Source organism: Bos javanicus, chromosome 6 (genome assembly GCF_032452875.1).
Source record: "Bos javanicus breed banteng chromosome 6, ARS-OSU_banteng_1.0, whole genome shotgun sequence".
Classification (NCBI taxonomy): Eukaryota; Metazoa; Chordata; class Mammalia; order Artiodactyla; family Bovidae; genus Bos; species Bos javanicus.
Window position 1 is genome coordinate 97268322 of NC_083873.1, and position 14410 is coordinate 97282731.

Here is a 14410-nt window from a genome sequence, read left to right on the forward strand (position 1 = left end):
CCATGGGATTTCATAGGCAAGAAAACTGGAGTGGATTGCCATGTCCTCCTCCAGGGGATCTTCCCAACCCAGGGACTGAACCTGCCTTTCCTGCATTGATAGGTGGATTCCTTACCACTGAGCCGCCGGGGAAGCCCATTTCATTTTTCACCAGCTTGTAAAAGAATTCTTCATATTGACTGGTGTTTCTTTAAACTTCCTCAGTATTCTTTCCAGAAACATAAAAACAAAACTAAATTCCCCTTCCACTTGGCAAATATGTTCCCCATAAATGAGTTCCTGGAATATGCTCAGAAAAACTCATGGGTTCCACAGCCATCTATAAGCTGACAATTCTCAAATCCATATCTCTAGTTCTGACCCCTAGACTTACCCAAGTCAAATGCCAAATGACACTTCAAGTAGATACCCCATAGGTCCTCTAACTCAACATATCCAAAACCAATCTTAATACTTTCTAAACTAATTGTTGTACAGTCACTAAGTCGTGTCCAACTCTGTGACCCCATGAACTGTAGCACATGGACCCCATGCACACCAGGCTTCTCTGTCCTTCACTATCTCCCGGAGTTTGTTCCAACTCATGCTCATTGAGTTGGTGATGCTATCCAACCATCTCATCCTCTGTCGCCCCCTTCTCCTTCTGCCCTCAACCTTTCCCAGCTTCAGGGTCTTTTCCAATGAAACATCAGTTCCTTCACATCAGGTGGCCAAAGTACTGGAGCTTCAGCTTCAACATCAGTCCTTCCAATGAATATTCAGGGTTGACTGCCTTTAGGAGTGACTGGTTTGATCTCCTTGCTGTCCAAGAGACTCTCCATAGTCTTCTCCAGCACCACAATTTGAAAGCATCAACTCTTTAGCACTCAGCCTTCTTTACGCTCCAACTCTTACTATGTACATGACTACTGGAAAAACCACAGCTTTGACTATATGGACCTTTGTTGGCAAAGTGATGTCTCTGTCTAGGTTTGTCATAGCTTTCCTTCCACAGAATAAGCATCTTTTAATTTTGTGGCTGTAGTCACTGTTCACAGTGATTTCAGAGCCCAAGAAATTAAAATCTGTCACTGTTTCCACTTTTTCGCCATCCACTTGCCATTAAGTGATTGGATCATATACCATTATCTTTGTTTTATGAATGTTGAGTTTTAAGCCAGCTTTTTCACTCTCCTCTTTCACCCGCATCAAGACACAATGTTCCTTTCTGCATTTCACCATTGGAGTGGTATCATCTGCATATCTGAGTTTGCTGATATTTCTCCCAGCGATCTTGATTCCAGCTTGCGAGTCTTCCAGTCCAGTCTAAACTAATAGATCTGTCTGTATTCCCTACTCTGGATAACAACCTCATTTCTTCTCCAGCCAGAAATTAGCAAAATACATCTCAAACCTTTCAACTCATTTCTATTTCCTTTTACCACCATCCCCGTTCAAACTGCCAACATTTCTTTCCTAGACAATCCTATTCTTAATTTTATTGCCCTACCACCTCTCCCCGCCCCCCTGTCTCAGCAAAACCTCAATCCACTCTCCAAACAGCACTCAGAATAATCCTTCTAAAATGCAAACATGATCACACAACTTCTCTGCTTAAAATCCTTTTGTGCTGATGTGTGCCATATCTCGGGGGCTGTCATGGGAAATGACGTTGAACTGGTAGATGTTGGTCAGATCAAAACTGATGCTAAAAGGTAAGAATAATAAATAGAGCTTCTAAAGTAATAGTAGGGAGACTTCTTTCCTTACATGCACAATTCCTGGGCCAATCTAAGTATTGTGTGATAGGGAGCTATAAGAGAACTCTAAGATTGACTTGGTTGATTTTTATAGGAAAGGGCAAAATTTCCTCTAGAAGAGAAGAAAACATACCAGAATATAAGAGAGTAGAGACAAAAGGATAAAAGCCAGCACAGGGTGTTTTTGAATTTCTGAAAATTTAGAGGAGAATAAGAGAGTTTAGAGGCACTTACCACATCGCAGTAAGGGAGACTTCAAGAAGATGAATGGGTAAAAAACTTTTTAAAAAAGTTTTACAGTTTTATGAATGTCATCTCCACTTCACATTGTCCAAAAGATTACAGTAAAACCTTACATTGCTTTGCAATTATTTTTACATGTTAGACTAGTGTTTCTGTGCCTGGAATAACGAACAGAGATAGGCTCTATGGTAAGAACAAAATAATCCAATTTTCTGCCTCCAAAATCTGCCTAATACTTAGTATGCTATTAAATAAAGTGTTGCTTCATGGTGTTGTATCTTAAGTACCATGACTTCTAAATGTTCTACCCCTCACCCCACCTCAACTCTCAACCAAGTATGAAAACCAATGGTCTTGACTTAGTTCTATTTAAATGGAAGTACAAAACTTGCCCATATGATTGCAAGCTCACAATATTATACACCATGCACACCACAGGTTTCTCACTATAGACGTTTATTTCTATATGCTAGCTCCACAATAGGCATCTTACCCTTGGAATGCAACCAATCTATTCTTACTGGGCTTAGTTAGAGATCATCTAGGGTGCAGTTTTGTTATCACACCTGTCCAAAGCCTTTGCATTGCCAAATTGTCTGTATCACAATGGCTTCCACTTTAAGCTAATAAGAGCTCAATACAATAGGCTTTCCCAAAAACGATGCTGCACTTAGACCAAAATGATTGTAAAAAGCAAAACTGCGTGGGAAATTAGAAACGCCAGCAGTGAGTCTGAATGAGAATGCATATCCTCCCACGGAAAGGTCTTCTCATTAGACATCGAGTTGGAGATGATGGATGACCAGAGAGAAGAATCCTGTGATTTGTTTTCCACAGACTGAAGGTGACCGTGGCAGGCACTTCTGGACTCAAGAGTGGGGATCTGGACCAAACTGCATCTAGAGGATTCATTCCAGCAGGGATAGTCTTTAAAAGAAAGCTCCAGGCTTACAAACCAGAGAACTTTGAAGAGCATGATCACAAAAGGTCCAAAAAACTGAAAAGCAGATACAGAGCAGGGATGTCTCTGTGACTCTCCCACGAGATCTAATTGGCCTTGAGATCCCCAAAATACATCCTCAGGGTGGTCTTCTAGATTAGGAACCATTCGGGTCTGAAGTAGACCTCCTTTCTCTATCAGTAGAGATTATCTTGGCTGCAAAGAACAGCCCACTTAAATTTGTATGATTAATTAAGGAAATTGACTGATCCACAGTTCTTAAAAGCAGTGATCAGATATGATTTGATCAGAGCTGTGGCTCATTTCTCTTCGATTCTCTTTCTCCTCTCTCCACGTGTCTACTTCACATTGGCCAAAGTAGTTTTAAGATTAACATCATAAATATGTCCGGAGGAAGAGAAGGCATCCTGGTGCCTGGTGGCTCTCCCTCAAAGCCAAAAAGAACACTCTACCAGAGGTCCCCAGCAGGTATCTGGGGACCTTATTGTGACACATTTATTCCAGAATCAATAGCTGTGACACTGAGAACTACCCTTAAACCAATCAGAAAGCCCCTGGAACTGAGGATGGGCTCAGTTTCCCTTGCAGTCCTTAAGCTGTGTTGGTGAAGGTTAGATTCCTGGATTTAAAGAGGGGTGCTTTGCTACTAGGCATACACCCTGAGAAAACCATAATCGAAAAGGACATGTGTACCTCCATTTACAATACATGGCTACTCTATTTACAGTAGCCAGGACAGGGAAGCAACCTAGACATCCATCAACAGATGAATAATAAAAAAGTTGTGGTACATATATACAATGGAATATTATTCAGTCATAAAAAGGAATAAATTTGAGACAGTTCTAGTGAGGTGGATGAACCTAAAGGCTATTATACAGAGTGAAGTTTAAGTCAGAAAGAGAAAAACAAACATTGTATATTAATACGTGTGTGTGTGTGTGTGTGTGTGTGTGTGTGTGTATGTGCTCACACTGTCACTTCAGTTGTGTCTGACTCTCTGCAACCCTATGGACCGTAGACCGTCAGGCTCCTCTGTCCATGGGATTCTCTAGGCAAGAATACCAGAATGGGTTGCTGCGCCCTCCTCCAGGGATTGAACCCACATTTCTGATGTATCCTGAATTGGCAGGCAGTTTCTTTACCACTAGCACCACCTAGGAAGCCCCACATATATATATATGGAATCTAGAAAAATGGTACTGCTGAAACTGTTTGCAGGGCAGGAGCAGAGGTGCAGACACAGAGAATGGATTTGTGGACACAGCAAGGGAAGGAGAAAGTGAGACAAATTGAGAGAGTAGCATTGAAACATATACATGTTGCTGCTGCTGCGTCACTTCAGTCGTGTCCGACTCTGTGCGACCCCATAGACGGCAGCCCACCAGGCTCCACTGTCCCTGGGATTCTCCAGGCAAGAACACTGGAGTGGGTCGCCATTTCCTTCACCAATGCATGAAAGTTTTCACTTGGATAAAAGATAGCCAGTGGGAAATTGCTATGTAAACAGGGAGCTCAAACCAGTGCTCTGACAACCTAGAGGGTGGGATGGTGGGGAAGGGAGGCTCAAGAGATAAGGGAGATCTGTATACTTATCGCTGTTTCACGGTGCTGTATAGCAGAAACTAACACAACATTGTAAAGCAATTATCCAACTAAAAATAAAGTTTTAAAACAGAGGGGTGCTTTGGAAAGGGGGAGAAGAACTGGGAGAAAACAAACCACATCCTCTGCATTTCACGTGGCAGCTTTGTGCTCTCCAGCTCTTCCCTTTTCTCAGTCCGCATTCCTGGGGTCTAAGAAGCGAAACAATAACCAGAGCAACAGTCCACAGGAGTCTTGGATTCGGGTATGAGTTTTAGCCAAGACTGTGGGCTTGTCCAAGGCAGTTTACAAAGCCTTGAAAATCACTGACCCACTTCATTTCCTCCAGTGATGTGCCCAATTGTCAGTTCTATATTCTGACAGAGGCTTTTAAAAGCTCTATGCCCAATTCTTTGGAATTGAGAATACTGAGTGATACCAATAATGAAGTCATATCTTTACAACACCTCTCTTCATTTTTCATTGTCATTAAGCCGGAAAATTCAACTATTCAGCATGATGATCATTTCCAGCCTTTGATAAGATTTTTCCATTTTCTCTCTATTTTAATGCTTTTAAATTGTAATAAAGCTTTAAAGACTGAGCTACCAATAGTTTCATTTGTCTGTCTTTCAACTGTAATGAATACAGATGGGCACAGAGGAAAGGGAATCCGGGATTTGCTCTAATCCTATAATCTTTCTCATTTGCTTGTGAAAGGTTGAATAATTCCAGATGAATACCTTGTAATGCTAGCGTTTTCTCATACCAATGATTTATTTTCTCATCAACACTAAAGGAATATTCAATATAATGTGCATATATAAGCTACAAAATAGTAAACACCCACATATGAAAAGCCATAAGTAACCAGTGTAATCAGAAATAATATGTAAGTCTGCATGCATATACACATATCACTAGATAGAGAAACACTTCCTACAAAAGAGACCACAGATATGACTAAATAAAAAAGTACTGAGAGCATTTTCTGCCCCATAAAATAAGAAATCATTTTGTTTGCTTTCTAACAATGTTTGTCCAAATATTACAGTTGATCTATCCATATTGTGATACACTGTGACATTAAAATTCTTCCACTGGAGTCCACTTGGAAAATTTCATTTTATTTCCCTGTCTTTTACCCAGTCATTTGTCAGTCTAGTTATGTGAAAAAAAAAGAATTAACTTCTGCTTGCTCATACATCTCTGGAGAATTGATGCATTCTACATAAATTTCACTGTTTCCCCAGTTGAAAAAAGAATCAAACCCTGAGTGTTCTAGGGTCATAGAAGCAAGAAGAATATTAATCAGCTCAATTTCCCTTGATCTCGTGGTACACGTAGTACAATGTGTAGCTAGGATAATACAACTAATAAGGATGATGATATCATAAAATCATATAGATAATGGTAAGTAGTGATCTTATGATCCACAGTGAGCTCTGTCTATTAAATGAGAGAAATTGCATGAAATGGCAAACCTTTATAATGTTGAAGCATAAAGCATCTTTGAAGGAAAATTCTGAGTGAGGAGTGGTAGATATGTAAGAAACATGTTTATTTCCTCTTTAGTTTCATCTGTCTCTTGCAAAAGAGTTTCTCCAATTCCATCTTGTTACCAACACTCCCACTTTGAGGGGAATGCTTTTCCCTCTCTAATATTCTGACTCGAATGTGTATAAAAACCAAACTCTAATGCATCTGTCCCCATGTAAGAGAAGCTAGAGTTAATTTCCAAATGAGATGAAAATACCCAGAGAATTTAAGATTTAAATTTACAAAACATAGTTCCCAGATCACAGCTCACTCAGTTCATAAGCCCTGTTTCGTTTAACATCCTATTTCATATGTGTTAAAGGAAGTAAAGAAAGGTAGTCCAGGTTATTTTCCCTATGTTTAGGATGAATTTGAAAGAGAACTAGAACATTAAGAGATTGTGTGTGTATAGCAATGCATACGTATGGAATCTAGAAAAATGGTACTGATAAACGTATGTTCAGGGCAGGAATAGAGACGCAGACACGAAGAACAGACTTGTGGACACAGCGAGAGAAGAGGGTGGGACAAAAGGAGAGAGTAGTGCTGAAACATACACATCGCCACAGGTAAAACAGAAGGCTAGTGGGCTTGCTGTATAACACGGGGAGCTCCACCTGGTGCTCTGTAACAATCTAGAGGGGATGTGGTGGCAGGTGGGAGGGACGGCTGAGTGAGGGGATGTAGGTATACTTATGACCGATTCACATTGTTGTAGCAGAAACACACACAACATTGTAAAGCAATTATCCTCCAATTAAAAAAAATTTTTTTTTAATATATTGTTACTAATAATGGGCTTTTCCAGTGGCGCAGTGGTGAAGAAGCCACCTGCCAATGCAGGAGACACAAGAGACACAGGTTCCATCTCTGGATTGGGAAGAGCCCCTGGAGTAGGAAATGGCAACTTGCTCCAGTATTCTTGCCAGGAAAATCCCTGGCGGGCTACAGTCCATGGGGTAGCAAAGAGTTGGACACAGCTGAGCACACACACATACTAATTATAAATAAAGACACACTTTTGGGAAAGATGCTTTTTAAAATGATTGAAAGTGAAAAGTGTTAGTCACTCAGTCCTGTCTAACTCTTTGTGACCCCATGGACTGTAGCCTGCCAGGCTCCTCTCTCCATGTTACATGGTTCCAAAAAAAAGATGATATATATAGTTCAATCATGAAAATGTATTATTTTATAGAGAGGTACATCTTTTTATTCAGATTCAAGCAAATTTAAATTAATAATATCATCAATTTAAAACATTTACTTGAGTTTCCTCCAGAAATTCTAGAGTAGCAAAAATACAGTCCTTTGGGTATTAAAAGCCTATTTTGGTTTCATTAATGAAGGTTTTGGTTTCATTAATGAAAAGTAGGTAATTTAGACCAAACCTATTGCTGAGAATGACTTGAAAAGTTGAACAAATACTTTTTAAACATTTGAAGGCACAGAGAGACAATAAAGCTGTGACAAATGTCATAACCAAGGTCCAGAAGAATAAGGACATTCAAAAAGTGAGTCTGAAATTTGGAATCATTTTTATACCATAAAACTGTGCCAGTGTTCCAGCAGAAGTGGCTGAGAGGCTGAGAAAGTGATGAGTTTTTAACAGACTCACAGGGCTAGGAGACAAAACCTGGAATTCAGGGCTTACTGGGAACCGGATAGCAGCTAATAAATCCAGGACCCGCCCTGCCGCCATCTCCCAAGGCATAGGGTTGAGATCCTTGAGGACCTAAGGTTAAAATTAACACAGATTAGTGCCCAAAGAAGTTGAAACTCAACTTTCTGTCATTTCAAATACTGATTAGTTGTGAAGGCCTGGGATTACTAGTGTATCTGGCCTGTTGTTATTTAATCACTAGTTGTGTCCAAATTTTTGCAGCCCCATGGACTGCAGCACACCAGGCTCCTCTTTCCTCTACTATCTCCAGGAGTTTGCTCAAATCCATGTCCATTGAGTCAGTGATGCTATGCAACCATCTTATTCTCCATCATCCCCTTGTCCGGCCTTCAATCTTTCCAATGAGGGTCAATCAGGGTCTTTTCCAATGAGTCAGTTCTTCACATCAGGTGGCCAAAGGATTGGAGCTTAAGCATCAGTTCTTCCAATGAATAGTCAGGATTGATTTCCTTTAGGATTGACTGGTTTGATCTCCTGGCAGTCCAAGGGACTCTCGAGAGTCTTCTCCAACACCATAGTTCAAAAGCATCAATTCTTCCATGCTCAGTTTTCCTTATGGTTCAACTCTCACATCCATACATGACTAGTGGAAAAACCATGGCTTAGACTATACAGACCTTTGTCAGCAAAGTAATGTCTCTGATATTTAATATGCTGTCTAGGTTGGTCATAGCTTTTCTTCCAAGGAGCAAGCATGTTTTAATTTTCATGGCTGCAGTCACCATCTGCAGTGATTTTGGAGCCCAAGAAAATAACATCTGTCACTGTATCCATTGTTTCTCCATTTATTTGTCATGAAGTGATGGGACCAGATGCCATGATCTTCATTTTTTGAACACTGAGTTTTAGCTTTTCACTCTCCTTTCACTTTTATTCAAGAGGCTCTTTAGTTCCTCTTTGCTTTCTGCCATACGGGTGGTTTCAACTGTATATCTGAGGTTATTGATATTTCTCCCGGCAATCTTGATTCCAGCTTGTGCTTCACCCAGGCCGGCATTTCACATGATGTACTCTGCACACAATTATAAAATTTCCCTGGGAGGAAGATAACATCTAAAGCTACAAATATTCTCTAGTTCCTCAAAATCATTGGCATTTGATCAAAATAGTAAGGAACATGAGACGATAAGACAATATGAAGACAAAAATAAACAATAACAGTCAAATACAGGCTTACTGGAGATTTTTTTTTATATGAAGTTAACAGACACAAAATTTGATATAACTATGCTTAGTATGCTCAAGGATAATAAAGGCAAGATTTTCAACTTGGAACCAGAAATTATAAATGTGAACCAAAGGAGAATTATAAATTTTTTAAATAAAATAATTGAAATTAAAGATTTCCTATATGTGTCAAACAGCACTCAAAACACAGTCAAAAGGACAATTAGCGAATTGCAAGGTAAGTTAAAAACTGTCCAAACTGAATGAAAAAGAAACAAGAGGACTGACAGTATAAAAATGGGTAAGACATAGAGTGGATATAGTAAAAGGACAATTAAAACATAAAAGGAAAAAGACAGAAGAAATGGAGAGTTAATGGCTGAGAAGGTTTCCCAAGCTGGTGAAGGATATCAAGCCAAAGCTCTGAAATGCCCTATAAACCTCAAGTAAGATAAATGCAAAGTAAAATACACTTAAGCAAACCATAGTAAAACTGCTGAAAGAGAAAGAGAAAAATGTTGAAAGCAGCTCTTCCAAAATAAATATTGCCTTCAAAAAAGAAAATATCACTTTTCAAGAGAAACAACGGAGGCCAAAAAATAATGCAAAATGTCTTCAAGAGGAAATGTATAAGTGCTTTGAAAGGGGAAAAAAAAAATCTGCCAAACTATGCCCAGTGACAATGTCTTTTAAGAATGCTTATAAGACCCTTGGCAGGTTTTCACTGCCAAGGGCCAAGGTTCAATCTCTGGTTAGGGAAACAAGATCTTGCAAGCCACACTATGTGCAGGAAAAAAAAAAAAGAATGCTAGTAAAATAAGAATATTTTCAGGCAAACAAGAAAGCCACTTTTAGACCCATACAAAAGGAAATATCAAAACGTGTCCTACATGCAGGCAGCTCAAACCTAGTACTCTGCGACAACCTAGAGTGGTGGGATGGGGTGGGAGGTGGTAGGGAGGTTCAAGAGGGAGGGGACATACGTATACCTATGGCTGATTCATTTGCTGTATGGCAGAAACCAACACAACATTGTAAAGCAATTATCCTCCAAATAAAAATATTTTTTTTAAGGAAGGTATCCTATAGGCAAAAAAATAATAGTAATCATCCCAGGTAGAATATAAAAAATTTAAGAAATAAAGGAATAAACAGAGAAAAAAGTAGAAAATAAACAAATACTGTTTGTACAAAACAATAACACTAATATCTTGCCGGACTTAAAATACAGATAGAATTAAATAAAATACACAGCAATAATAGGTCAGGATGAGTATAAACAAAACTAAAGTATTCTTGAATTTTCTTGAAAAGTTCTTGAATTTTCCTGGAAAAGGTGAAAGTACTTCTTTATATTAAAGTTTAATAAGTCAAGGACAGACTGTTATCTGTGATCAAGAGTAAACATTAGAAGCGTAGTAAAATATTTGATAATCAACTTACTAATAGAGAAAAATGAATAATCAAAAGATTTTAACTCAAAAGAAGGCAATAAGAAGTTGAAAACAAGTAGGAAGATCATAGGTTTATCACCAACTATTTCAGTAATTGGGTTTCCCAAGTGGCTCAGTGGTAAAGAATTCACCTGCCAAGCAGGAGACTCAAGTTCGATCCCCTGGTCGGGAAGATTCCCTGGAGAAGGAAATGGCAACCCACTCCAGTATTCTTACCTGGACAGAGGAGCATGGCAGGCTACAGTCCCTGGGGTTGCAAAAGAGTCGGACACAACTTAGCAATTAAAACAACATTTCAGTAATTAGTAATACATTAAACATAAGTATCTAAATGTTCCATGTAAAAGCTAACAAGTTAATTGAACCCAGGGAGAGAGTCATTGGAACTCCCAATCTATAGCTGGTAGCTCAGAAGCACAAGTAACAAACTGGGCTTTCCACTGGCATCTGAAGTGGGGGCGGGGGGCAGTAAGACTGAGCCTTAAACCTGTGAAATCTATGCTATTTCTATATACATATAGGAAAATGGTATCAGAATTAAGTTGAAGTGTAGGACATCCAGCTGGAGTGTGGCAATTTCTTGGTGGTGTGGGGGAAACCCTACATTGAAACTGGATCCAAGAACCCAATAAAAGTGTTGGAGAAAATGTAGAGCACCTAGAACTCTCACCCATTGCTGCTGAGAATGTAAAATGGTACAAGCACTTCGTGAAACATTTTCTCATTTTCTTGAAGTTTAAACACGTACCTAAGATATAACTCAGACATTCTACTCCTAGGCATTTACCAGAGGGAAAGGAAAGCATATGTTCACACAAAAAAACTTATACACAAATGCTTGCAGCAAGATGGGAAGCTAAGATGAGCCTTGGAAGTGCTGGTTATAGTCTATTTTTTGACCTGGGTGGGGAATATGGGTGTGCTCACTTTGTGATAATTCCTTGGGCTCTACGCTTAAAATCTGTTCACTTTTCTATATGCTTGTTATTTTAAATAACAATTTTTTTTCAAGTCTACAAAAGAAAATATCCCTAAAATACCACTAAATCAAAATATTTATTGCTCCTTTCAGTATATAATACAAAAATATCATCACCACGGAGATAGTGGTGACATTTAAATTGAGGGCTAGCAGTTGAGGAGAGAGTAATTTATGTAAAGGAATCAGTAAAAAAAAAAAAAAAATTAAGTTTATGTCCTTGCCTGAAAATATGAAAAGTTAAAACCTTGTTTTTCTCAGCTGCTTGGCAAAGTACATCACTCTCATTATTGTGAGGTATTTCTAACAGGAGCAGAATAAACATGGTTTGCAACAACAATGAAAGTGTGTGTATGTATCCAAGTCTGAAGTTGACCTAAAATTTTACTTTAAGTAAAGTGACAAAAATTGCAGAGACAATAAATATCTTGTACATAGTTTTAAAAGTTAGTTGCAGAATATATTTAAAATGGATAACCAACAAGGTCCCACTGTCCAGCATAGGGAACTCTGCTCAACGTGATGTGGCAGCCTGGATGGGAGAGGAGTTCGGGGGAGAATGGATACATGTACACGTATGGCTGGGTCCCTTTGATGGTCACCTGAAACTATCATGACATTGTTCATCGTTAATATAATTGTTTATATTCTCCAATATAAAATAAAAAGTTTTTAAAAATGTGTATATAACTGAATCACTCTGCTATTCAGTAGAAATTAAGACAACATTGTAGATCAACTATACTTTTTTAAAAAGAAATGCAAAAAAGTTATATTTATTCTAAAAGAGTTCCTTAAGATGATTTTGTCTGAAATCACATTAATAATAAAACCAATAAACAATAATGCAACACAATATGCTCAAAAAAACAAAAAGCTGGTTGCAGAAGAAATAGTTCTTAGCAGAAATTTAAAGCAAGTGATATGGTAGGGGGAAAGTCTTTTTTATTGAGATTTATACCCTCCAAAGTTAAAAAGTATTTAAACTGGGCAGGAAAGAATAAATATACATAAGAAAAAGCTCATAAAAAAAGGAAAACAGTATTATATTTAAAATAGAAATAAATATGACAAACCATAAGACTGCCAAAAATGTTTCAATTTAGATGTATCCCTGAGCCCCAGTCTTACATAATCCTATTTTCTGTTGGACTTGACTGTGATATATTCGTCTTTAAAGTGCTTCAACATAGACAGTATTCTATGTATATTTGTATTAGTAAGTTTAAGCTGCATCTTAGGGGTTACCAGTTAATCTAACCAGGAATCTATATCCCAGGGGTAGTCAAAGTCAAAGTGTCAGTTGCTCAGTTGTGTCTGACTCTTTGTGACCCGATGGGCTGTAGCCACCAGGCTCCTCTGTTCATGGGATTCTCCAGGCAAGAATACTCAAATGGGTAGCCATTCCCTTCTTCAGGGGATCTTTCCAACCCAGGGATCGAACCTGGGTCTCATGCATTGCAGGTATATTCTTTATCATCTGAGCCACCAGGGAAGTCAGGGGTTGGTCAGTATGTGCTCCAATCAGGAATTCCAGCTCCAGCTGCCACTGTTACTGTGCTTCTATTATCTTTATCTTTGATCAACACCGGAGGCCTGATAATTAGCATAATAAGTGTTTAAAAACAAGTTTTCACTGGTAAATGAATAGCCCAGAGGATATTCAAAATGAGCTCTTAATGGAAAAATTAGTGGTAGTCATTGATATTTACTGAATAAAATACTTTTGAGACACTCTCCTCCCTCGTAAGAATAGAGAATGAGAAGACAGTAGAGCCCGTAGTCTGAATCTTTATGGCCACTGCTTGAGATTTTGATACTTAAATAAGTCCTCTATTTAGTCCACCACTGGGGCTGAGGACTCCACTGGCCCCATATACCTGCTACAGGTGAACCATTTATTTTTTTTAATTTATTTACTTTCGGCAGTGCTGGGTCCTTGTTGCTGCAATCGGGCTTTCTCTTGTTACAGAGCACAGGCTCTTAGGCACTCAGGCCCAGTAGCAGCAGCTCTCAGGCTTGGGTGTCCCTCAGCATGTGGAATCTTCCCAGGCCAGGGATTGAGTCTGTGTCCCCTGCATTGTCAGATGGACTCCAAACCACTGGAACAACAGCGAAGTCCAGGTGAACCTTTTATAAAAATATCATTGTGACAGTTAATAGGACAGTGCCCTAAGACACCATCAACCTTACACAACAGTTTATATGACTTATTTTGTGCTTGCTTGCTGACACATTCTTAAAAAACCCAAGTGTATGGCAGAAATTGATCTAAGACTTGCCACCAACATAACCTGATATCACTCTATAGAAAAATAGCTGACCCTCAGTCACTGTAGTTTTTGAGTTCCTACTATCCTCAACCAAAAAGAACCTAAGAGTTAATGCAAAAACGAATTGGCTTAGGTCAGTTCACAGTGTGCAACTGATGTCCTCTGGAATGCACAAAGCCAAAACTAATCTCAAGTTCCCCCACCTCCACATGCTATTCCTTCTGGGTTTTTTTTTTCCCCCTAAATTAATAGGATGACCATTTATCTTATCATCCCAGCCAAAATCTGATGTCATCCTGTTTTCACCCTTGCCTCACCCAATATAATTCCCTTAGAGCAGTCAATACTGCTCTAGGCTTGTTTATTAATGTATTAACCATACATTAACCATATGCTTTACCATAGCATATGATGAGGAAAGCACCAAGCTTAAGAAGTGTCTTGGGCCTGCACAGCTACTAAGAGGGAGAACCAAGACTCAAACCTAGGCAGCCTGGCTCCAGTCACCCAAAACTCTGATCAGTTTCACCTGATTAAATACATTCATCTACAGCCTCATCTCCAAGCCCACAATCACACCTTGTTTTGGGCATCATTTCTTGCCTAAATAATAATGAAAGCCTGTGGTCTGAGACCTCTCTGATTCGTTTGTATTATATGTGTGAGTGCTAAGTCGCTTCAGTTGTGTCTGACTCTTTGTGACCCTATGGACAGCAGTCCACCACGTTCCTCTGTCCATGGGATTCTCCAGGTCAGGAATACTGCAGTGGGTTGCCATGCCCTCCTCCAG

The 14410-nt window shown here is 39.1% G+C and overlaps 1 long non-coding RNA gene across 1 annotated transcript in view; it reads right to left on the reverse strand.

The window, feature by feature from the left end:
* Window positions 1-2421: 2421 nt before the first annotated feature.
* Window positions 2422-14410, reverse strand: part of LOC133249781 (uncharacterized) — a 419931-nt gene continuing 407942 nt past the window's right edge. Inside the window, exon 2 of the long non-coding RNA XR_009737096.1 lies at window positions 2422-8074. This is a non-coding gene — a long non-coding RNA (uncharacterized LOC133249781). The remainder of the gene's footprint in view (window positions 8075-14410) is intronic.